Consider the following 9,187-nt stretch of genomic DNA (forward strand, 5'->3'; position numbering starts at 1 on the left):
AGAAGTTGAAGTTAAAGCTGAGCAGTAGAGTGCTCGTTCCGTAGTAGCTGTTAGATTTTCTGTATTGTATTTTGGAAGTTCTGTATATAGTTTTGCAGTACTGTTCATCCAGAATTTGTTATAATTTTGATAGATCCTGAACGCTGTAATTGTAGTACGTTCAGTTTTAAATTTTGAGCAGCTGTTGTAAATATTAAGACTGCACTGTAATTTCAGTAAATGTGATTAGTTCTGATTAATGGTAATTACTATTTATTGGGATGTTACATTTATTGGTATCAGAGCAGTTTTGTTCTTTTAAGGACATGTAGGGTTATGAGTACACTATACTTTAGTTGTGTGCTTATTGTGTGTTGATGAGTTATTATTTTTAACTCTTGAACATAACTAACTTACGTTTTCTCTGATCCAGAAAACGAATGGCGCCTAGACTTCCTCCCCCACCTCAGCCAAACGAGGCTAACAATTCTAACAATACCAGAATGTTGGAGACGGTCATTGACAGGCTTCAACAACAGAACACCACTTTGATAGAACAGAACGCTGCCTTAATGAGGCAAAACCAGGAAGCACTGAATAGTTTGGAGGCCTCACGTATCAGCTCTGAAGCAACTCAGAGGCAGTTGATGGACCTGCTGACCTCTGCTAGAGGCACACCAGGAGCCTCTTCTTCTAATGCTGCACCTCATGCCGAATGGAGTTTGGAAAGCTTCTTGCAGCACCACCCTGCAAAGTTCAATGGAAAAGGACTTCCTGATGAAGCGGATCAGTGGCTTAGAGATATGGAGCGGATCTATGATGCGAAGAGGTGTCCAAATGACAATCGGTTGGCCTTTACAGAATACTTATTGACTGGTGAAGCTAGTCACTGGTGGACAAGCATGAAAGCCATCCTGACTGATGCGCAGAATCCTATTAATTGGGAGGTTTTTAGAACAAAATTTTACGAAGAGTATTTCCCAGACAGTGTGCGCTTTGCTAAGGAGGTGGAGTTCCTTCAATTGGTGCAAGGCAGTATGTCCGTCTCAGAATACACCAACAAATTCAAACATCTTGTCCGTTTCAATACCATGGCTACCAGCGAAGAATGGCAATGAAGGAAGTTTGAGAACGGGTTGAGGAGTGATATGAAAGTATTAATATCCTGCCTGTGTATCAGATCCTTCCCTGCTATGGTTGAGAGAGCAAAGGTGCTTGAGAAGAACATTGCTGAGGCCGAACGACATAAGAAACAACAAGTGAGTAGGGGTCCGGTTTTGTCCAGAGGTGCATCAAATGTGAGAGGGTCCCCATATACTCGTCCCACTCAATCCTCTGGCGGATCACAAGCTTTGGTCACGGTTGGCCAATCTGGACAGCCGAGAAGCTTAACCTGTTATCAGTGTGGAGGACCACACTATCGGTGGGCTTGTCCACAGTTGCCAGGAGGAAAATATTGTACTCGTTGCAGACAGAATGGCCACTTGGAGAACGAGTGCAATATGGGAGGACGTGCGGCAATGAGGCCGCCGAACACTGGGAGAACCCAACAAGGGAGAGGTGGACGTGCGCAAGCCACAGGAAGGGTGTACGCAATCACTGGTGCTGAAGCTGCTCGTTCAGGTACACTCATCACCAGCACTTGCATGTTGTATGGAAAGCCTTGCTGTGTACTGTATGACTCGGGGGCAACTCATTCCTTCATCTCGAAGGCGTGTGTTGAGAAACTAGGAATAGTGGAGAGTGAATTACAGTTTGACCTGGTGGTGTCAACCCCAGCGGCTGGTGGGATCAAGACGTCTACAGTTTGTGTAAGATGTCCTATAGAAGTTGAGGGGCGTAGATATAAGGTCAATCTCATTTGCTTACCCCTGCAAGATTTAGAAGTAATTTTGGGGATGGATTGGTTGGCTACCAATCGGATCCTCATTGATTGTGGGAAGAAGGAGTTAGTCTTTCCAGATGAAGAAGAGGAAGAACTGTCAATCACTCTTGGGCAGTTTAAGGAGGACATCATGGAGGGAGCAAGCTGTTTCCTTATCATGACGTATGAAGGCAATGAGATAGAGCGTTCATCCAATGTTGATACCAGTGGAGGACGAACAGTAGTGGATGAATTTCCAGATGTTTTTCCGGATGAAGTACCTGGTCTACCTCCCATCCGTGAGGTAGAATTCACAATTGATTTGGTAACCACTGCTGCACCCATCTCGGTTCAACCATACAGAATGGCACCAGCTGAGTTGGCCGAACTCAAGAAACAGATTGAAGAATTAATGGACAAGAGGTTTATCCGTCCAAGTGCTTCACCATGGGGAGCACCTGTGTTGTTGGTTAAGAAGAAGGATGGCAGCTCACGGCTATGCATTGATTATAGGCAACTTAATAAGCTGACCATCAAGAACAAGTATCCACTGCCAAGGATAGACGATCTTCTAGATCAGTTGCATGGTGCGTGTGTGTTTTCTAAGATTGACTTACGTTCGGGCTATCATCAAATTAGAGTGAAAGAGGAGGATATTCAGAAGACTGCATTCCGGTCTCGATATGGTCATTTTGAGTATGTGGTGATGCCCTTTGGAGTGACAAACGCACCTGCAATCTTCATGGATTACATGAACAGAATTTTCAGACCGTACCTTGATAAATTTGTGGTGGTATTTATTGATGACATCCTCATTTACTCCAAGAGCTTTGACGAACATGAAGAACATTTGAGGATCGTCTTGAGCGTGTTGAGGGAGAAAGAGTTGTATGCCAAACGTTCAAAGTGTGAATTTTGGATGAAGGAGATCCAATTCTTGGGGCATGTTGTTTCTGCTGGTGGTATTGCAGTAGACCCAGCCAAGGTGAAAGCAGTGCTGGATTGGGAGAGTCCCCGTTCGGTCACAGAGGTTAGAAGCTTTGTGGGACTCGCGGGCTATTATAGGAGATTCATTGAGGGATTTTCTAAGATAGTAGCCCCTCTGACTTACCTCACCAGGAAGGACCAGCCGTTTGCTTGGACAGATAGATGTGAGGAGAACTTCCAGGAATTGAAGAAGAAATTAACAAGCGCTCCTGTGTTGGTCATTCCAGATACAGCCAAGCCTTTTGAAGTATATTGTGATGCATCATATCAAGGTTTGGGCTGTGTACTGATGCAGGAAAGGAGGGCAGTAGCTTATGCTTCCAGACAGTTAAAAATTCATGAGAAGAATTACCCCACACACGACTTGGAGCTAGCAGCAGTCGTGTTTGCATTAAAAATCTGGAGGCATTATCTGTATGGTGCAACGTTCCAAGTGTTTAGTGATCACAAGAGTCTCAAGTACCTCTTTGATCAAAAGGAATTAAATATGAGGCAAAGGAGGTGGCTTGAATTCTTGAAGGATTATGAATTCGAACTGTTGTATCATCCTGGAAAAGCTAATGTGGTGGCTGATGCTTTGAGTAGGAAGGCTGTAAGGGTCTCTGCAATGATGGTGAAGGAGCTGAATTTGGTGGAAAGCTTTAGAGATCTAAGGTTGCAGTTCGACTTGGGAACGGACGTTATCAGATGCTGTAATCTTAGAATTTCCAGTGATGTGTTTGATAGAATTCGGATGAAGCAACGTGAGGATGAAGGACTGGTGAAGATCTTGAGCGTGCTTGGTTCGGATCAAGCCAAAGAATTCAATGTTGGAACGGATGGCCTATTGCGTTACATGGATAGGACGTGCATTCCAAATGACAGTGAGCTGAAGCGGATTATAATGGAGGAGGGACATCACAGCCGTCTTAGCATGCATCCTGGCATGACTAAGATGTATCAAGACCTTCGTTTATCCTTCTGGTGGCCTGGTATGAAGAGCGACATTTCACGTTTTGTGTCCTCTTGCTTAACCTGTCAAAGAGCCAAGGCTGAACATCAAAGACCAGGGGGATTGCTGCAGCCATTGGAAATCCCAGAATGGAAGTGGGACAGCATCTCCATGGATTTTGTGACTCATCTGCCACGTACAGTCCGAAACCATGATTCAATTTGGGTGATTGTGGATAGATTGACTAAGAGCGCCCATTTCCTGGCTGTTAATTTAAAAATGTCCATGACAAACTTGGCCAAATTATACGTTAAGGAGATTGTTAGATTGCATGGAGTTCCTTCAAGTATTATATCAGATCGGGACACGAGATTCACATCTCGTTTTTGGCAGTCATTGCAAGGAGAATTGGGAAGCAAACTGCAAATGAGTTCTGCTTATCACCCTCAGACGGATGGCCAATCTGAACGAACCATCCAGACTCTTGAAGACTTGTTGAGGACGTGTGTTATAGATCATATGGGAGTATGGGATGAAGTTCTGCCGCTTGTTGAATTCACATATAATAACAGCTTTCAAGCAAGCATAGGAATGGCACCGTTTGAAGCTCTTTATGGAAGGAAGTGTAGGACTCCTTTGTGTTGGTTCCAAGAAGGCGAGAATGTGTTAACCGGACCTGACTTGATCCAGCAAACAACTGAGAAGGTGAAACTGATACAGGAACGTTTGAAAACATCTCAAAGCCGGCAGAAATCGTATGCTGATAAGAGAAGAAGACCCTTAGAGTTTGCTACTGGAGATCATGTGTTTCTGAGGTTGAATCCAATCACTGGAGTGGGAAGAGTCCTTCGTCCAAAGAAGCTATCACCTAAGTTCGTAGGGCCATATCAGATTCTGAAGAAGATTGGATCAGTGGCGTATGAGCTGGCTTTACCACCTCAACTGTCCAACCTGCATCCAGTCTTTCATGTTTCTCAACTCCGGAAATATATATCTGATCCATCACACGTACTGGAGTTAGAAGACGTCCAACTTCGCCCAGACAGGACACTGGAGATGCAACCTGTTTGTGTGGAAGACAGCCGCACCAGACTCTACAAAGGCAAAGATGTTCGTCTCGTAAAAGTAGTGTGGAATGCAAAGACTGGTGACTCAACATGGGAGGTTGAAGAGGCTGTGAGAGAATTATACCCGCACCTATTTCCTGGTAAGCCTTAGAATTTTCGAGGACGAAAATTTTTTTTTAGTTAGGGGGAATGTGAAACCCTGATAAATTAATATATATATACAAATCCATTCTCTGATCACACTTTTAAATGCACTGTGCCACGTCAAATTCCACTCTTTTCCTCTCTGCATGCACTAATGCCATCTGTCACGTTGGAAGCTTCCAAAAGCTGTAGTGGAAATCAGGTGGCAGTACGTGAGTGCACCATCGTTTGACGAGGGAGAGAAAAACAATTTCTCTGAAAACACTTCTCTTCCTTCCATGCAATCTTCTTCTTCCTCAAGAAATTCTAGCCTTCCATCTTTTCTGCATTTTCTCTGAACTCTTTCATATTCTCTCTAAGATAACTCACCTTCATCTCCTCCAATCTCATTTCAGACACCGTAGGAAACCTCTCTGCACCGTGAGCATTCTTCTGAACCGAACAGAACTGAGAACTGAACTGGTAAGTTCTCGTCGCTGCACTTTCATCTATTTAGTTCATGCGAACCAATTTCTGGTTGCATGCATGAGTTATAGGTCTGAACCTTATGTCATTTTGGTTTATTAGATTTAGTGAGAATCTTGGAGTGACTCGTTGGGTAGAAAGTCGTGAGAGCACTAGAGAAACCATAAGCATTTGGGAGTTCACTGCTAGACCAGGTAAGGGAAGCTTGAGTAATTTAATTTAACACTTGTTTGATGTTTATGACAGCAATGAAGTGTACTGAATGTTTGAATTGTATGAAATCTATGAATTTTGGAGTATGCAAGCACGAGTCTATTATACTGATTGTATATGACTGATAAACTTGGGAATTATATGTTGATGATGTTATTGGTTGAGCTGTATGCAGAGAATGAGATGTATATTCTGGAATGTGATTGAAATTCTGTATGGTGTGGAATGATATTGTTTTGAACTGTATGTAAATGATGAGATGTTTGAACTGAGAAACTGGAAAATACTGTATTGATGAGATTCTAATATGAATTCTGTAATGTATGAGATTTATGGTGAAGGTGAAATTATTAAAGTTCAAATCATATGAAATCTGTGAAATTATCGTGTTTGAAAAATCTGGAAATTTTGATCTTCTCTGATTGATCATGTACGCTCGTTATCGAACGGTCTTATACCGTTCGGTTTCTCTGCAATTTCCTTTAGAATAAGGGTTCTTTCATTTGGAAAGGACTCTGATTAAGAACGAGCGTATTGGTGTCAAGGGTTAAGTGTGAGCGTTCGGCTTGGCCTAGCTTGTACCACGATTGAAAATAAATTGAAGTATAGTTAGGACGCTCGGTTTTGTTTACCAGCGTGCGTCATAAGCAGCGCTTAGTATTAGACTGAGCGTTCGTCCAAAAGAACTCTCTGTCTTAGATTGAGCGTTCGTCCTAGTTAGCGTTCGGTCTGATACCGAACGTCCGTTCAGATGAGCGTTCGTTCTATTTGGTGCTCGATCATTGACCTAGCGTTCGTCCTAAGGAGGGTTCAGTTTCTACTGAACGCTCGTCCTTATCATTGCTCGTGAGCGAACTTCACAGCGTTCGTTCAATTTATTAATTAACGTTCGGTCTTTGACTGGCAGTGTTCGTTTCCGAATTTACTAATGCTCTGATTATTTATTTGAAATCATTTAAACTGTGATGGTCCTTTTCATTTAACCTCAAGTCTTTATACTTAGAATTTTCCTAAGTATTATTTGGATCTTTTAGACTCAATTTCAATTAAATTAGTCAATTGTCTCAACGTCTGTGAATGAATAATGGTGCGTTTCTTTTGTTCAGAAACGTGATAGCAATGTACTGTAATACAATCATCTGAATCTATTAAATGATAAACTTTGTTTAAATTAAGAGAGTGGAACATAGAATGAAAATGTGAATAAGAGAACTGGTTAATATGTGCGAATGGTATTTGAATGAATTTTATGGGATTGGACTGTGAATGAGCGTTCCAAGGAGGAACGTCTCCATGATGTGAATATGAGAAGTAGTGTAGTATGACCATGGTAAAGCTGCTGATGGCTGTTTATCCTGATATTCCGTGAGTGCTCATCCTCATGTAGAGGGGAGTAGGTCATGCGTGGGAATGGCAGGAGGCCCTAGTCCTACTGAGTACTTTGGACTGATAGGGTTAACCTCGGGTGGCAGCTGTTGAGTGTATCCCAGTTACCACACCACCCGGGTGCAAGAACGCCTGTAGATACATGGCTTCATACAGTCCGGACAGTCTTTAATTATGAGAATTTGGATAAGTTACTGTATGCGAGAAAATATATCTAATGTTGTATGAAATGTATGATTTATTTACTATGTTAAAATATGTTGATTGTATAAATTAAATTACCTAAGCTTACCCTTGCGTTTTCCTTGTGTTGTCTACTGTTTCTGTATGTCCGTCTTGTCAATGCAATGATCATCCGTTGTGGATGTGAGAAGATGGTGAGGCACCTCTGGAAACAATGCTGGAAGAAGAAAATTTGGAGGATGCCAACTTGGTAGAAGTTGAAGTTAAAGCTGAGCAGTAGAGTGCTCGTTCCGTAGTAGCTGTTAGATTTTCTGTATTGTATTTTGGAAGTTTTGTATATAGTTTTGCAGTACTGTTCATCCAGAATTTGTTATAATTTTGATAGATCCTGAACGCTGTAATTGTAGTACGTTCAGTTTTAAATTTTGAGCAGCTGTTGTAAATATTAAGACTGCACTGTAATTTCAGTAAATGTGATTAGTTCTGATTAATGGTAATTACTATTTATTGGGATGTTACAGTAGGGCCATATCAGATTCTGAAGAAGATTGGATCAGTGGCGTATGAGCTGGCTTTACCACCTCAACTGTCCAACCTGCATCCAGTCTTTCATGTTTCTCAACTCCGGAAATATATATCTGATCCATCACACGTACTGGAGTTAGAAGACGTCCAACTTCGCCCAGACAGGACACTGGAGATGCAACCTGTTTGTGTGGAAGACAGCCGCACCAGACTCTACAAAGGCAAAGATGTTCGTCTCGTAAAAGTAGTGTGGAATGCAAAGACTGGTGACTCAACATGGGAGGTTGAAGAGGCTGTGAGAGAATTATACCCGCACCTATTTCCTGGTAAGCCTTAGAATTTTCGAGGACGAAAATTTTTTTTTAGTTAGGGGGAATGTGAAACCCTGATAAATTAATATATATATACAAATCCATTCTCTGATCACACTTTTAAATGCACTGTGCCACGTCAAATTCCACTCTTTTCCTCTCTGCATGCACTAATGCCATCTGTCACGTTGGAAGCTTCCAAAAGCTGTAGTGGAAATCAGGTGGCAGTACGTGAGTGCACCATCGTTTGACGAGGGAGAGAAAAACAATTTCTCTGAAAACACTTCTCTTCCTTCCATGCAATCTTCTTCTTCCTCAAGAAATTCTGGCCTTCCATCTTTTCTGCATTTTCTCTGAACTCTTTCATATTCTCTCTAAGATAACTCACCTTCATCTCCTCCAATCTCATTTCAGACACCGTAGGAAACCTCTCTGCACCGTGAGCATTCTTCTGAACCGAACAGAACTGAGAACTGAACTGGTAAGTTCTCGTCGCTGCACTTTCATCTATTTAGTTCATGCGAACCAATTTCTGGTTGCATGCATGAGTTATAGGTCTGAACCTTATGTCATTTTGGTTTATTAGATTTAGTGAGAATCTTGGAGTGACTCGTTGGGTAGAAAGCCGTGAGAGCACTAGAGAAACCATAAGCATTTGGGAGTTCACTGCTAGACCAGGTAAGGGAAGCTTGAGTAATTTAATTTAACACTTGTTTGATGTTTATGACAGCAATGAAGTGTACTGAATGTTTGAATTGTATGAAATCTATGAATTTTGGAGTATGCAAGCACGAGTCTATTGTACTGATTGTATATGACTGATAAACTTGGGAATTATATGTTGATGATGTTATTGGTTGAGCTGTATGCAGAGAATGAGATGTATATTCTGGAATGTGATTGAAATTCTGTATGGTGTGGAATGATATTGTTTTGAACTGTATGTAAATGATGAGATGTTTGAACTGAGAAACTGGAAAATACTGTATTGATGAGATTCTAATATGAATTCTGTAATGTATGAGATTTATGGTGAAGGTGAAATTATTAAAGTTCAAATCATATGAAATCTGTGAAATTATCGTGTTTGAAAAATCTGGAAATTTTGATCTTCTCTGATTGATCATGTACG

The sequence above is a fragment of the Vigna umbellata genome, chromosome 9 (assembly GCF_029865625.1).
Source record: "Vigna umbellata cultivar VRB3 chromosome 9, Vumbellata_1.0, whole genome shotgun sequence".
Lineage (NCBI taxonomy): Eukaryota > Viridiplantae > Streptophyta > Magnoliopsida > Fabales > Fabaceae > Vigna > Vigna umbellata.